A 16,089-nucleotide genomic window follows, 5' to 3' on the forward strand; every position below is an offset into this window, starting at 1 on the left:
AAGTTATTCATCAAGCATTTGGTGATCTGATGCTTTCTTATGAGGAAATCAGGATATCTCTAACCTGTCTTATCTTCTTGTTTCTCCATGGCACCTATGCTAGAGTCAGACCTTACCATATGTAGCTCCTAGCCATGATGTCTCTAGGCTTTGGCTTTGGCTGTTCCCCTGTGGAGGTTGCTAGCCCTTCCACTGCAGATATCTGTACAATTTCCCCAGAGAACCTCCATGGCACCCTTCCCAGGCCTGTATTAGATGCTCCTCACTTCTATATTCCAGCCTTTGCTGTATACTAACAACTAACATGTGTACCCAAACAGCTCATATACCTTAACTCATTTAGTCTTCACAACAATCCTTTGCTAGGTACTAGACACAAATGACTGGATTCTAGAGTCTACACGTGGAATTACTTGGTTTTGTGGCCTCTTGTGCTGTTATACAATCCACTAAAGCTCAGCTGTCTCCACAGTGAGCTCCTGAACTAGGAAACTATGTGCTATCTAAGTCTGAATGTGGTCTGCTTCACTGCCTGGCTCAGAAAAGAGGCATAGTTCCTTTTTCTTTTTTAAGATATAGTCAGTTAACTGAGAGCCAGCGAGGGAAGGGATGACTACAAAAAGAATTGTACTCTTTACTTGACTTATGTAACTGTAACCCCTTTGTACATCACCTTTATAATAACAATAAAAATTTTTTAAGATAGAGTCAGCCTGGCCTTGAACTCACAATCTTTTTGCCTGACCTTCTGAATGTAAGGATTATGAATGTGAACCACCATGCCCAGTTTACAGCTTCTTTTTGGTCAAACCTTCAGTTCTTACATCTTCTCATAACTTGGTACTCAGTAGGTATCAGTAGATACCATTTGAACAAATTATCCACATGTAGGTCCATAAACAGTTGTTTACATTCTGTCTGCCATAATGGAGGATCAGAAGTCTAGAGGACTAGACTCTACATTAATAGAGCTTATCATTTGGTTAATGAAATAAAAAAATATATAGACACCTAAAGTAATGATTTCTCAAATCACAAACAGAATAAGGGAGTTTTTTGTTTTGTTTTGTTTTCTGGTCAATCCTCACAATAAAGTGGTCTCTCTGTTTTCCCAGCTAGATGCCCCTAGAAGTGAGAGAGCAGATATTAGACATAACTTGTGGATAGCACTCACTAATGCCAGTGTTGATGCATCTTCCCCATAGGCTTAAGGCTCTTGCTGCTGCCCCAGGTGCCAGCCCATGCTAGTCAATCTCTCCAGGCCTGGGCTGGTAAAGAGCATCCAAAAGACAGAAACATCTGTAAAATTCCAAGTTCAAAATAGATTGCTAAGGACAGAGTGCGAAGCTGCAGTAACCTGAGAATTCAATACGTAAAACCTCCTTTTAAGTGTAGTCTGACATCCCCCAGCCATACACACGCTCCCTAAAGACTTTTCCATTGTACAATGTCCTTTAGTGAGCTACCCACTTTAAAAAAACCCCACAAAACAGTTGTCCTTGTCCATGCAGATGTGACTCAGGTAAGAGCAGTTCTGGGTCACAACTCTGCCATTCATTCTCATAGCCAGTTTGATCTTTAAGGAACTGTGCTTAGAGCAAGGAAACCCAGGACCTTTCATAGGTGACATGCCCTGAAGACAGCACTACAACTTTGCAGGACTAGTCAGTACCTGCCAGCCTGCCTTCTCCCCTTCCCAGAGCTGAGTCTCTTCTCCAGGAGAAACCATGCCTACATGGGGCCTGTGTAGTGTGTGCTGTGCATAGACAGCTCTTCTCTTGTGAATGTGGAGAAGGCAATGCAGGTTGTTATGGACTAGGCATCAGGTAGCAGCCAGGACAACCAAAAGCAGTTGGAACCTATCTTCCTCTACCCTGCCCCACATGGATGTACACCTTTCATCTTCTCCATACTGGTACTCTGTCCTGTATAATAAGGATAGATATCTACTCTTGAAGCTCTTGCACTTATTAGTTTGATGAATATTTGTTAAGTCCTGTTATAGACCAACTCCCAGCATATAGCAAACAATTGCAATAGCTTTAAGAAAATGTTTTGCAGTTCCAAAACTATAAAATACACAGGAATTTCACTGTGAATATTCTGTTCTCTTCTTTCAGTTGTTTGATAATCTGTGTGGCTAGGTTGTATGCAGAGAAGAATATCTTACTCTATAACTGGAGTAAAACTCACTGAGATTTTCATGTCCCCAAACCTCCAGCCTGCTTAGCATCAGCACTTGCCCATGGACCATTTGTCTCACTGAGACATAATCGCATGATGACTTGTTTGTTTATCTCCCAATAGAGATCATAGAGGCAGAAATTGGATCTGTATGCCTTGCCCTCCATTGCCTCTAGTGTCTAGCAAAGCCCTTTGCCCATAGTTGGCTTTTCATATGTCATGGAGGTATGCCTTTTCTGAGTGTTCTGTTGGCCTTCAGTGTTGGGGGTTGGGATGGGGGGAGATCGGCTATGCCTGACACATTAAAAGGGCACACATTCTATAAACCTTCAATGCCTCTCTGGGTCTGATACTTTTGCTTATAGAAGCCTTATTGTCTAAAGATCAGATTGAGGTCAAGGTGTTCTGTTGATCTGATCTGTGAAATCTGAGCAACTTGCCTGGTTTCTCCAAGCTATAGTTTCTGCATCTAAAAAAGGGATTCATTTTAATAATACCAGACTTGAAGGATTGCTTTTGAGAGTGAACAGAGTAATGAGAAGCCATAATTCTCCAAGGCACTTCCTCTCTATAGGACAGACAAGTGAGAAACTAGTGACCAGGCTTGATACCAAGCATGCCCCCAAGACAGGCTTGTTTGTTGTGTTTTATCATTAAGTATTTTGTTAGAAAATCTCAAACAAGCCATAGTGTGTTTCCTGTAATCAGTCACATCCCACCACTTCAAAGAAAGGAAACTGAGGCAAACAATGACAAGTTAATCAGCATCAGTAAAGTAGAAATGAGTCCTCCTGCAGATTAGTCTCATCATCCTGTGTAGATGATGGATCCTCTGTCCTTCCTCTGGCTTAGTTAAGTTTCAGATTTATTAGTGGCCCTAATTATTGTTTCCCGAAGGCCTGAAACTCCATGAAGCTGCTATCAGGCTTCCCAACTTATAGTCACTGTTTCTAGCCCCAACAATGTCTGAAGTTTGAATTGCATGTTCACTTTCACTGTCCAACCCACATCCTCCCAGGTAGCTGGCATGTCAGAGCTGATCCTCTGCTCACTGCTTCCTACAAGTCAGCCTTCCTTCTCCAAGGCAATGCCAACACATCGGAGCCACTACTTAGCAGTGGATTGGGCTGTGGGAATAAATGTCACATGTGACCTGCATATTGGAAGACTTGCAGATGTAGAGAGAAATGCTACTGCCCTTGGAAGTTCAAGCCACAACTAGAAATCTTCTCTTATAATTTAGAAGATTTTAACCCTGCTGGGGGGGATGGCAGAAGCCAGTGTGCTCTAAACTTTTTTTCCCTGCTTACTGAAAACAGTCATCTTCAGGTATCTGCAGAAACCCATCTATCTTCTCCCTTATCCTACATGTCCTTCTAAGGGACCAGTAGAAGTGGTAATAAGGGTACTTACACCAAGCTTCACACACACACAGGAGATTGCAGCCTCTTATCTCGACCCTCAAGCAGAACAACCCAACCTGACCTTCCATGAGGAAGTGGCAAAACAGGGCATCCAAGTAAAACTCTTTAATTCTCTGTTTAGAAGACCATACTGTGCTGCTCCTAGAGCAACAGTGGTGATAGTGTACACAGGAAAAGAAGCCTTTGGGATTCATCCATTTGGCTAGGGCCAGTGGGCAGCATTCTGTGCCATTGTTCAAGTTCTAGCTAGTAGCAAACCCAACCCAAGCCAGTATAGTCTTTTGAGTGCTCAAATACTGTTAGAAGACTTGTCTTCTCCCTGAGACTATAGGAACTTGGGACTCCTGGTCCTTCTGTGAAGGCTTTAATTAATGTGCTTTTATCACTAGAATTGCTTTGTGAAATTTTGTCTATTTGGCTGTCTTCACTAACTATGTCAAATGTGTAGTGACTTTTCTTTTAAAACTCTGTATTTTTCTAAAACTAGTACAGTAAATGACATATATTCTCACTGCTTGTATATGAATAAAGAATATGATTGCAGGTTGCAGGTATAGATCAATGGTAGAGCATTGGTAAGCATGTACAGGTCCCTAGGTTCAATCTGCAGTGGGAAAAAACTGAAAGGGAGGAGGAGTGGTAGGGAAGAGATGGGATATAAAGGAAGGAGGAGCAGAGAAAAAGAAGGAGAGAATGAACCTGATTGCATATAAAACTAGTGGCTTGGTTTTGACTATACTTGTTTTAAAATTCTAGCACTTACGTGGGTAACATCAAGCAAATGGGAAGTACATTGATCTGGAATTTTTTACCTAGGAAGTCTCTGCATCATAGAGGTTATCTCAACTCTTGCTGACATTGGCCTCTCTTCTGAATAAAATCATCAACCCAGGTGTCTCATTCTAACAAAGCCACTGTACCTTTATGGACTTCCATTTTCTTATCTATAAAATGATAGTGCAGGCTAACTAGAAAAAATGTCCCATGCTCTGTGATTCTGGAGAAAATTGAAAGAATACCCTCAAGAAGGCAAAGGGTTTGGACATTCTTCATATAATCTTCACAGAACTATAAATGTTTTGTCAGGGAGAGAGACAACTCAGGGAACTTGACAGCTGTCTTGAATTATTTCAGGGGCTGTCATGTAAAAGACAAAAAAGATTAGATTCTTTTCAAAAGGCCCCAAGGACTATAAACAAGACAAATTATTAATTCATTCAACAATTTTTGTTTGAGTGGCTGCCATATGGTAGGCACTATTCTAGGCAATAGCAAGGCAGTAATGATAAACAGTGCCCCAAACCCTTATCCTTATGGAGCTTACATTCTAGTGAACAGAGATCATCCAAACTTATATCTCATAGATAGGAACTTCTGAGAGCCTCTCTTTGAGTTAGCTGTGAACTACTGAGATCTCTAGGTTAATGTCAGTCAGCATTCCATTGCTGTGGTGAATTACCTGAGAAAAATCAACTTAAAGGAAGATTCTTTTTGGCTTATATTTCAAACTCAGCTGGCAGTACTGCTTTGGGCCTGAGGCAGTGGCAGTATCATGGCAGTGGGAGCATGTGCTGGAGGAAGCTGTTCATCTCACTGCAGCTGAGAAACAGAGAGATGAAGAAACAAAACAGAACCTTCAAAGTAGGCCCAGTGGTCTACTCCCTCCAACTAGGCCCCATCTCCTAGTGGCCCATTCAACTAAATCACTGATGAGATTAGGACCCCCAAGATACATTCTCCACCTCCTGAACCAAGCTGCAATGGGAATCAAGCTTCAATACATGAGGTTTTGTGAGACACTTCATACGTCCATCTCATAATCAAAATGCATTTAGTTTGTCTCCAGTAGTCTCCAAATCTAAACAGTTGTCCAAGGCCAAATTCTCTTCAGGCCAGCTCTTAGCTGTGAGCCCTGTTGAACTAAATAAAGTGAAACAAAATTAAAATTGCCATTCTTCTACCAATACTGGGACAGGCACAGGGTGAAATATGTCCACTCCAAAAGGAAGGAATAGGAAAATAGCAGAGAAGAATTAGACCAAAGCAAGACCAAAATCCAGCAGGAGAGCAGAAAGAGAGGAGATGAGCAGAGAGGAGACACAGAGAAGAACATAGAAAGAGGAGAGGAGAGAGAAGAGAAGTCCAAGAGGACCAAGGTTCTGCCCTGTCAGGAGTTTTTACCTCCATCCCCATACTCTGAAGCAAACCTGGGACCTGCTGCCTCCTGTGCTCTTCTTTTGCTGTTAGCTTTGATTTCCTCCTAGTCTCCTGCGCATAGAGAGGCATAGAGAGGCAGCATGGAAGCCTCAGATGTGGAGCGGATGCAACTAAAGCAGAATCCAGGGGCCTAGACTGCTGACATCTAGTATCGCTCTGAATCTTGTAAAACTGTGCTTTTCAGTGTGTTTACATCTATTGATTACATCTTGGTACAGTAACAAAGATACAGGTTTGGGAGTCAAAAGTTCTGGGATTCTAATGTTTCATTTGGTTGTCAATAATTCTGTAAGAGATAAAATGAGAAATATTCCTTCCAGTCTCAAGTGAGGAAACCAAGTCACAAAGTGCTCATTTCCCATAACTACAGAGCTGTAACTAGTACTAGCACCAGGATAGTATGTCATAGTAGAGGGAAAAAATTCTGAATTTGCCATCCAGAGCATGGATTCAAAGTTTAACTCCACTGACCTCTAGATGTATATCCATATATTTTCTGATACATTATTATCTATAAAGTAGATTGGGCTAGAAAAAGAATATATGACAGATAGATGACCACTATGGTGTGTGTCCATCTTTTCCATGCCTGTGGCAGCATGGGTAATTGGTCATCACATGTTGTCCCATTGAGCCAGAAGCCAGTCCCAGGGTGCTCAGTACAGAGTTCCCTTGAGCCAACAGCCCCTCCTGAAGGTCAAAGTTCGTTATCAAGTGAACTGAAGACGCTAGCTAGCTAGCTAACTAGCTAGTTGGTTCTCCAACTTCTTTTCCAGTCTGACATTCTGGGCATAAAAGGTGATTCCCAGTTTCTCCCCTCCCTTTCAGCCTCACACTCTTTCCTATCTACTTTTCTGTAGATCACAAAAAGTAGGACCAGCTGAGAATGAGAAGATCAGGGTCAGGCTCCACTTTTGCCATTAAAAGTTTAGTTTCCTCATGTTTAAATAGAGGTTGTTTTGAGAAGTAAGGGGATAAGGTAAGCAATTAATTTTCTTTTTTTTAACTTTTTTTTTGTCGGTTGTAGGGCCTGAATTCTGGGCCTGGGCACTGTTCTTCAGCTCTTCAGCTCAAGGTTAGCACTCTACCACTTGAGCCAAAGTGCCACTTCCAGCTTTTTCTGCTTATGTGGTGCTGAGGAATTGAACCCAGGGCCTCATGCATGCAAGGCAAGCGCTCTACCACTGAGCCACCTTCCAAGCAGTCACTTTTCTACACTGTAACATGTAGTCCAAGGGCACTCACTTGGCAGACCTCACTATGCCCACTCTGTGCCAGGCATTAACACACAGGAACTTGGACTCTCCACCAGGCATCCAGACCCTCTTCCCTCTCAGGGACTGCAGAAACCTAGAGTATGAACCATCCGAGAATGTGTTGCCAGAACTATTCTTCATCAGATACACAGCCCATCAGAGGCTGGGTCATCCGAGGCCTCAGAGCAGAATTTTGTCACATGATGTTACCTTCCATGAGCTCACTGCTTTTTAATTTCGGCAGATCTTCCCGTTCCCCTTTACTTGCTTATCTGTTCTTGGACTCCTTTAATCTTTGCTATGCTTATCAATAAAGTGCTGAGAAAAGAAAAGGCGAGAGAAAGTGTGTGTGTGTGTGTGTCTGGTTCATAACAAAACTGGGAATGAGAATTTGCAGGAATGACAGCAGCTGAGAGGGCAGAGGGACAAGGCATCTGGAGACAGCTGTCTTGTTACACACGTCACTGATCCACTCATGGGAGCCAGGACACAGCTAGGAGTCAACTTCCCCAACCCTTACCCTGTCCCTGTAGGCTCAGGCTTTCCATTACCAGGTTCTGTAAAGATTAATGTGTCATCTTTAAAGCACTTGGTACTTCTTAGGAAAGCCACGCTGTGAATTCAGGCATGACTAAAAGATTGAACTCTTATTAAGTCTCTGACACTCTGTGTGCATCAGAATTCTTAGAGCCTTTGCTATTACCTCCGCAAATCTTGGCTAGTCCTGTAGACAAGCAAATTACTGGCAACATTTGGTTAGGTATTTAGCTCAATGCGAATACTCGTGAGTGATAAGTCCCCCCTAAAAGATATTTGGTAAGAGGCTTCCCATGTTCCTGCATTTCTTCTCTTCCATCTCCTTTATTTAGGGTTTGGGAGAAAATGTATTAATTTTGCAAGGCAAAATAAGGGTTAGTGTCTGAATAAAATAGTACAATCCTAGTTAGTCTCTGAAGTGAAGGATGTTTTTTTAATTACAAAATCCCAGCAGAATGAGTTTCCAGATGTAAGTATTGACACGACTTCAGGCCAGATGATGGCCTTGGGTCTGCTGACTCTGTGTGTGTGTGTGTGTGTGTGTGTGTGTGTGTGTGTGTGTGTGTGTGTGTGTGTGTGTGTGTGTGTGTGTGTGTGTGTGTGTGTGTGTGTGTGCATGTACCAGTACTGGGGCTTGAACTCAGGGCCTCCTGTTCTGCTTACAGCTGGTACTCTATCACTTGAGCAATGGCTCCAATCTGGTTTTTGGCTGGTTACTTTAAGATAAGGGTCTCAGATTTTTCTTTACCAGTCTGGCTTCTAACCTCAGTCCTTACATCTCAGTTTCTTGAGTAACTGGATTTATAGCTAGAAGTCACAGGCACCCAGCTGCTTGAGAATATTGAGAATTCTTGAGAATGTTGAAAGCCCCTGGGGAATTTCCTAGAGCTTAGGAGACTAGATCTCTCCTTACTATGAAAAACCAACTGTGGAAACTTCTATCTATACCAATCCTAAAACACCTCAGGTTGATAACCTTTGCACTCTATTTGTAGCATACCCTTAATATGACTGTTTAGGGGAGAATAAATTTACCTGGGCCTTAGCTTCTCCTCTCCACTTGAAAAAGTCATGATATGGAATTCCCTCCACTGTTCCTGCCTATATTGGGCGGGTAAGAAAACCAGAGCCCCATGACCTTGGTGGACATTATTCCATTGGAAATTCTCTCTAGCTTGATTTCTCCTCCAATCCTTTTCCTCCCCTGGCAGCAAAAGGAGAATTGAGAGCATCATCAGTCATTTTTTCATCTCCAAAGAGATAGTCTTCACCCTACATGTCCCATCCCTGCTTTTGTAGTAAACAAAAACAAAAATCCTGAAATTTAAATTACTTAATGTTAATTGAGTGAAACACACAAGGTACAGTACAGTAGAAATCCTTATCAAGAAGAATTCAGATACTGGAACATAACTCTCTCCATCAGGATAGCAATAGATGCTAGTCCATCTGCCTACTTTAGTTACTAGCATTGGTAGCCACTCACAATGTACCTCTTGGCCAGAGGGAAATTGTTTTCCAAGTATTGGACTTTGAAAACAAAACGAACATATTTTTCAAGTTGTCACTGCTTTTATATTTTATATTTTATGTATTTCTGCCCTTGAGTTGCATATTCTTTTCCTTTTTCTTCTGGGTCAGATATAAACCATTCCCAGATAGGTGTCTAAAGAAAAAAAAATCCCTACTGAAATTGGTTCCGATGAAGTCAGCTAGAGAAGTCAAGCCCTTGTAAATGGACTAAACTTTTTCGGAGAACTTGCTGGAACCTCAAAATTGGCCTAATTAATGTGTTTGCATAGTATTATGCCTGTTTTCATTGTAGACTTAATTAGCATCTTTAAAAATAATTCTTCAGGTGAAAGATGTTAATGGCTTCTCATCCTGCCCTGCTGAGCAGAGCGAGAGGACCCAGTTGTTTTAGGCCAAATAGAAGGAAGTAGTACTTTTCGCTGTAGGTAGTAAATATGTGAAAATCATTACTCTCAGAAACAGTATGGGCTGAAATTATAAATAGATTCTAGAATTGAACTTTGAGAAAGTCACAGATGACAGGTATAAACCAGGTTATTAAAGGGCAGCCAGGGGACATTTCCTAAATTTTTAAAGTTAACACTATGGGTGGGTTACCCATGTCTTCCCATACCCCCTTGTGATGTGTTGCCAACTGCAGGGACAGAATGTAAGGTAATGACAGCTAATCTACTCAGTTGTTCTAAAATACTCATGCTCCACTCTTTTAAAACAAGTTTAGCCACTTTACCCTCCTTTTCCCCTTTCTTTTTTTTTTTTTTTTAAAAATGTTCTAACCTCTCCAAAGGATACTTCTTCAGGACTCTGAACTGATCCAGAAGCCATAGACTACTTGATCCAACCATAAAATGGGAAACCATGTCTCTACCACTAACTAGTCATTTGTCTAGTACTCATTTTCCCACCTAGGGAGCACTACAATCTCCTACCTGCTTTTTTCTTCTACTATAAAGACACGGAGCTGTATTAAATGTCCCCCCAAGGGTCTTTGAGTTCTTAAAAATATATGAATCAATCAATAAATGTTATATGCACACTTATTCAGAATGCCTCTAGAATAAAAGAACAAGGAAATGTGGAAGACATTTCTTTATCTACAAAAGAATAAAATAGCCACTTCTTCCTTCTGACAAAAGAGAATGAACACTGTACAAACAGCGTAAAGAGACACCTGACAGCCTGGAGAAACTCTCCAGACCCTTTTCTGAGAGCCTGAGGGAAGTTATGGTGGGGAGAGCAAGGGTATGGGAGTCAGGAAAATCTGGGTTTAGATGTGGCTTGGTCATCAGCTGAATCTTTCTCCTACTGGTCAAATGGTGAGCGATAAAAATATATAACTTATCTGTTAAGATGAGGGTATGAGCCTAAAAGCACATTGCCTAATTCCTGGTGTGAGGCAAATGTTCAGTAAATAATAATGTTTAGAGCCAAGGGAAGTAGCAGTTAAAAGCAGAGTAATTGCAATGGTAAGCTGGTGATCAGGATAAGAAGAAGCTAGTATAGGTGAAAGAGACACCAGAAAAGGTCCCAGCCTGCCAACAAAAGCTGTGCAGACTGTTATAATTAAATTGGCCTTGGATTCATGTTGAAGTACATTCCTAACCTCTAAAATCAATGTGTTATGTTATATCATGGTCCATTTTTTCTTAAGGTTTCTTAACAGATTAACATTGTTTGAATGCTGCATATAGTATACTAAATCATTGGAAATGGACATTTGTGGAATTTAAGGCAAATCCTTACATGAAACAAAGGTTATCTTGAAATTCGATTATATATTATTGGCACCTGCTGGTGGAGTGTTCAAATTGCATGTTCTTTTGAAGAAATTGTACCTCTAAGGTGCATCTTTGGATAGTTTAACTATAACCTGAAGCTCTACAGTGACAAGTGTTCTCTATCCTAACACATCTGAAGGAAGACCAGAGGAGGCTTTACTAGGCAGTTCAGCCCTGTCATGAGCCTACAACTGGATGAAGCTCAGCTCTTACACCCACCCAGGAAGCCAAGAAAAGAAATAAATCCTACCCGTATCAGAAATCTTGCCCTCAAAGAGAAAATGGGAATGACTGTCATCCCCAAAGTCAGCAGTTTCCAAGTTACTGCCATTTCAATAAACAACACCATACCTCCCGTCATTGGAAACTCCAGTTCCTCAATGAATTCTCCATGCTTCAAATGACTTAAGCCTGGTCTCAGAAATAGTTGCCCCCATCACAGAAGGTATAAACAAGATAGTCAAAACCTTCCACACTGCCCTTATCACTGTCATTGCAGTTGGTCTTGGGGAGCCCACAGATATGTGAAACCTGCAGATAGTGTGAAGCAAGTCCTTCTTGATATTGAGCTGCTGTTTTAGTAGAGTCACATCTATCTAACAGTAATCTAGGGCAGGAAGCAACAAAGCTGACCTTACTGATCCACACAAGTTTATATAGTCTAATTACAGTGTGGAGAATAGAACACACAGGACTTGACTGATCATTGCAGTGATCTTGTCACAGAAAACTAAAGACAAGTGGCATCTGGACTTTGTGACTTCAGGTAAATGTGAGAATCTGACTAAACCAGTAAAGTGATATAACTAAAAAGAGAGTCATCCATTGGAGGAATGGGAAGATCTTTTGGCGTGCCACATGGTCCCACAATGGGAAAACCTTTTGTCATAATAGTGGACTTATTTTCATTTTAAGCCCTTCAAAAACATCTCATTTAATCCTCATAGTTATCCCACAGAGTAAGTAGTAGCATGGACCCCCAATGTATAGATGAGGAAACTGTAACATAAAAATTAAATGAGGGGCTAGGAAGGTGGCTCAGTGGTAGAGCGCTTGCCTTGCATGCATGAGGCTCTGGGTTCTATTCGATTTCTCAGCACCACATAAGCAAAAAGAAAAAGCCGGAAGTGGCTCTGTGGCTCAAGTGGTAGAGCCTTGAGCTGAAGAGCTGAGGGACAGCGCCCAGGTCCAGAGTTCAAGCCCCATGACCGACAAAAAAAATTAAATGAGCAGCTGGACACCAGTGGCTCATACCAATAATTCTAGCTACTTAGGAGGCTGAAATCTGAGGATCAACGTTGAAAACTTGCCTGGGCAGGAAGTCCATGAGACTCTTATCTCCAATAATATACACCAAGAAACAAAAGTGGTGCTAATGGTAGGGCACTAACCTTGAGCACAAAGAAGCTCAGGGACAGTGCTCAGGCCCTGAGTTCAAGTCCCTGAACTTGTAAGAAAAAAAAGAAAGAAGAAAAATTAAATGACTTGAGCCAGGTTTAGTGATTTACACATGTAAATTTCTGGGAGACAGAAATCAGGAGGATTGTTGTTTGAGTCCAGCCAGGCAAAAAACATGAGACCCTATCTGAAAAATAACTAAAGTGGAAAAAGGTTAAGGATATAGCATGACTCAAGTGGTAGAAATAAATACCTTGTCCAAGATCACACTGTTAACTTTCGGCACCAGATTTTTAACTTGGGCAATGTCAGAAAAGACCAGTTGTCCTGTTCTGCACACTCTAAGTGTTGAGGAGAAGGAGAAAATTTAGAATCCCCTCTGAGTAACAGGGAACAGAATTTTCAAAATGCTTTTTCAGTTATTGATGGGGTTGGCTTCATCCCCAGGTTGTAAGATGGTTATGATAAGGTGTCACCAAACAGGTCATATTCATTTTATAGTAAGTCTTCTTTCATGATGACAACTAATACGTGTGCAGGCTTTGTTACCTGTTGCTCTTACTGTAGAGCCATCTGCTGACAAATGGATATATTGGAGAAAACTGCTTTGGTGAGCTCTTTATGCCCTTCTTGGCTTTGGCCCTCAGATCAAAGCAGAAGTCTGGCCCTGCTGAAGTCCACAGCTCTCACCAAGTGAAAAAAATGCCTGTATGACACCTCACTGCCATTCAAATCTGCCGCTTCATTCACCAGAATGCCTCTTGCCACATGGTGTGGGGGAGGAGGAGGCGGGGGGGGGGGGGCGGTTGTTGCACAAGTCACACCTGATACCATAGAGAGGCTTGCTGCTAGGGGCTTCAGCTGGGTCCCTGCAGTCCATCCATAACCTTGCCTTTGCCTTCATAAACGATACTAGAAACTTAGAAGTTTGTAATTAGGAAATTCCTCATTGTCCCAAAGAGATCATCTAGCTTGCCCCAAATTCCAATGACATGGAATTTTATGCTATTTTAGGAATTCTTCCTCATATTGAACCCACATCTGTCATGAATTCCAGCCCCTGAAGATAAATATGCTATAGAACCCGTGTGCATCTGTAGATATTTTGGAAAAGTATTCATGCTTTCCAGTTTCTTCATCTCCACCACAGTCCTCCCAGCTCTCCTCCAACCCTCCGCCATCCTGCAGATGAGCAGTTGCAAGATAGGGACCTATATGATCTCTTTGTCAGTCAAGCCCATCCTCCTTGATGACAGCAAGCTCCTCTCTACTCCCCTGAGTCAATTCAATACCCAGCTTGGTGTATGATTTCCCAGTATGGCGTTCCCATCACAAGGATATCTTCTGTCTTTGGGCAGCTTCCCAGACTCCATCACAGCGCTCTGAGCAAGGAGAACTGACATTGCTATTGTTTCGTGTCAGCAAAGTCACCTCTGCCAAGGCTCAGTTACCCATTGTTAGGGGGTATTTTCCTCCTCCTCCCCCAGCATGAACCATTTGGGACTTGCCCAGGGTACTGGAGGGGACGGGGGCACTGGCTTGCCTTTTATCTGGGCTCTGGCATTGTCTAGTACTGTCTTGTTTAATTTGGAGAAGGTATAGAAAGCACACAAGAGGAGTTCATAGACTATGTTATCCTGCCTGTACACATAGCCTTGTGTCACTCTGACATCTACCAAACTTAATAATGACAGTAGTCTTTGTCAGCTTTCTGCCACAATGTCTGACTACACAGCTGGACACCTGATCTAGGAGGAAAAAACACAGGTCTGAGAATCAAGCTACTGAGGTTCAGACCTATTTCTGTCACTCAGAAACTGTTCTCTTGGGAAAGACAATGTAACTTCTTTGTGCCTTTGCATCTTCAACTTGATCATGAAGTTAATAATGCCTATTATACATTAATTCAAGGTTTCTGAACAGCAGTATTATTGACACTTTGGCCTGGATGAGTTCTTTGTTGTGGCAGCCATCCTTGATGTTTTCAGATGTGTAGCCGCATTCTTGGCCTCTCCCTGATAGAGCCAAGTAGCACCTTTTAGATGTGACAACCAACAGTATCTCTAGACTCAGCCTCATGTCCCCTGGGGGTGCAGTTGCCCTCAGAAGACTGCATTAACTCCAGATTATCAGGACACTTTAAGTGACTGAGGTTGGGGGTGGGGGGGAGATAGAGGGTATGTGGTTGTCTTCCTCCTTCTCCCCAGGATTTTAGTCTTTTCTTATGTGTTTGTACTGATGTAGAACCAGAAGGAAGAAACAGCATTTTTTAAAATTCCATGCCCCTCTACAGTCCAACAAGTAACTTGATGTCCATGCAGTTCAAAGAAGCATCTCCCTTTTAATGTATTTATGATCTGTTGTGTGTGAGGAGTCACAGAGGTGAGCAGTGATGCCTATTTTCATGGATGATAAATTCTCACAGGAGGAATATTGAAGCACAGAAACGACGAGATTCAATGTATATGTACCCAATACCAGAAAGACCAGATCTCATAGAAAAGAAGATTCCATGGAGAAGGTGATGTTTGGAATAGGTCCTGAGGGTTAAATAGGGTTTCAGAAGGCAGAGGTAGCACAGCATAGCCTTAATGTGGTCAAGGCAGAGGGAGCAACCTGGTCTATGGCAGAGAGCACATAGGATTGGACAAAAAGGCAACAGGAAGTAAGACTTTGTGGCCAGTGCATAAAGAGTCTCAACGCCAGATCTGAACGTGGTGCTTAACTTAGTGAGCAGTGGAAGGAGAGGAAGCTGGTGGAGGGGTGAGTACTAGAGTAGCAGTACTTGTGGGAGTTGAAGGAAAGGGGGAAGGCAGAAAGGAATAAAAATTCAAGTTTCAAATAGGGATCCCTGAGAAAATAGAGCAGAAGAAGACAAGAAGAGGAGCCAGGAGTCAGGAACTTGGAGCACTGGAGAAGGGCCAGGGAAAAGCATTAAAACTGATGATTTCCCACATTTTTCCACAGCCATGCCTGGAAAGGTCTCACCCACTTCCTGTGGGAAAGGCAGATGAGTGTTTGTGCAGAGGTTCACTTTTTTCCTGTGGAGATGAGCTTCTCCACTCCATTTATAATTTTTAGGGACTATTTATGTGACCCTCAAAAAATAATAGTCAATGGGGGAAAAACATCAAGAAAGGAAAGCAGCTCACCCTGGGGCTTTAGTCTCTATGAAAATCACCTTTTTATAAGCAGGGAGAATTAAGACTTTGAATTTAACTTAGTTAACAGCAGGAACAGAATTGCATGCAGAACATATGCCATATGCTGTTTTTTCCTAATATTCTAACATCGGGATGCTCTGAATCTATATACACGGGAATGTGCCCTCAGTAGGGTTTCTGCACTGAATTGGTACAGCTGGGCTTCCTGCCATGTTCACAGAGCCAGATAGGAAGACATGGCCTGGACTTGGGAAAGTGAGCAGGATCTCATGTTTGGATTCTGGCAAAAGTTTCCCACCCTTTCCTAGGATTCCTCAGTCTCATTCCCATTTTTTCTTCTACTGGTGGCTTGACTTCAGTCCAATTTTCTATTCTCCTCCCCCAATCCTTTTTATTATTTCATTCCAACACTCTATACAATTACAATGTTGCAATCCTGAAATGCATCTAAGGAGGGACCATCAAAGTGATGGCTCCCAGGACACCCATCCATCGTCTACCCTACATGCATATATACTCATTAATGTTTATCTGCTAAGCAGCTGAAGGGAAGCTCCATGCTTCCAGGCATTTACCACAGGGAAGAAGGGCATTCTGC

General features: G+C 42.1%; 1 protein-coding gene and 1 long non-coding RNA gene across 4 annotated transcripts in view; one reads left to right on the plus strand and one right to left on the minus strand.

Moving 5' to 3' along the window:
* LOC138835696 (uncharacterized) overlaps positions 1-11,335 on the minus strand; it is a 29,262-nt gene extending 17,927 nt beyond the window's left edge. For both annotated transcript variants that reach the window (XR_011374701.1, XR_011374699.1), the window contains exons 1-2: positions 11,281-11,335; positions 1,175-1,299 (exon numbers count right to left, since the gene is read on the minus strand). This is a non-coding gene — a long non-coding RNA (uncharacterized lncRNA). The remainder of the gene's footprint in view (positions 1-1,174; positions 1,300-11,280) is intronic.
* Positions 1-16,089, plus strand: part of Fam78b (family with sequence similarity 78 member B) — a 92,004-nt gene that overhangs the window by 20,601 nt on the left and 55,314 nt on the right. The window lies entirely within an intron of this gene.

This window comes from Dipodomys merriami, unplaced genomic scaffold (assembly GCF_024711535.1).
Source record: "Dipodomys merriami isolate MVZ:Mamm:240054 unplaced genomic scaffold, mDipMer1.0.p SCAF_24, whole genome shotgun sequence".
NCBI lineage: Eukaryota > Metazoa > Chordata > Mammalia > Rodentia > Heteromyidae > Dipodomys > Dipodomys merriami.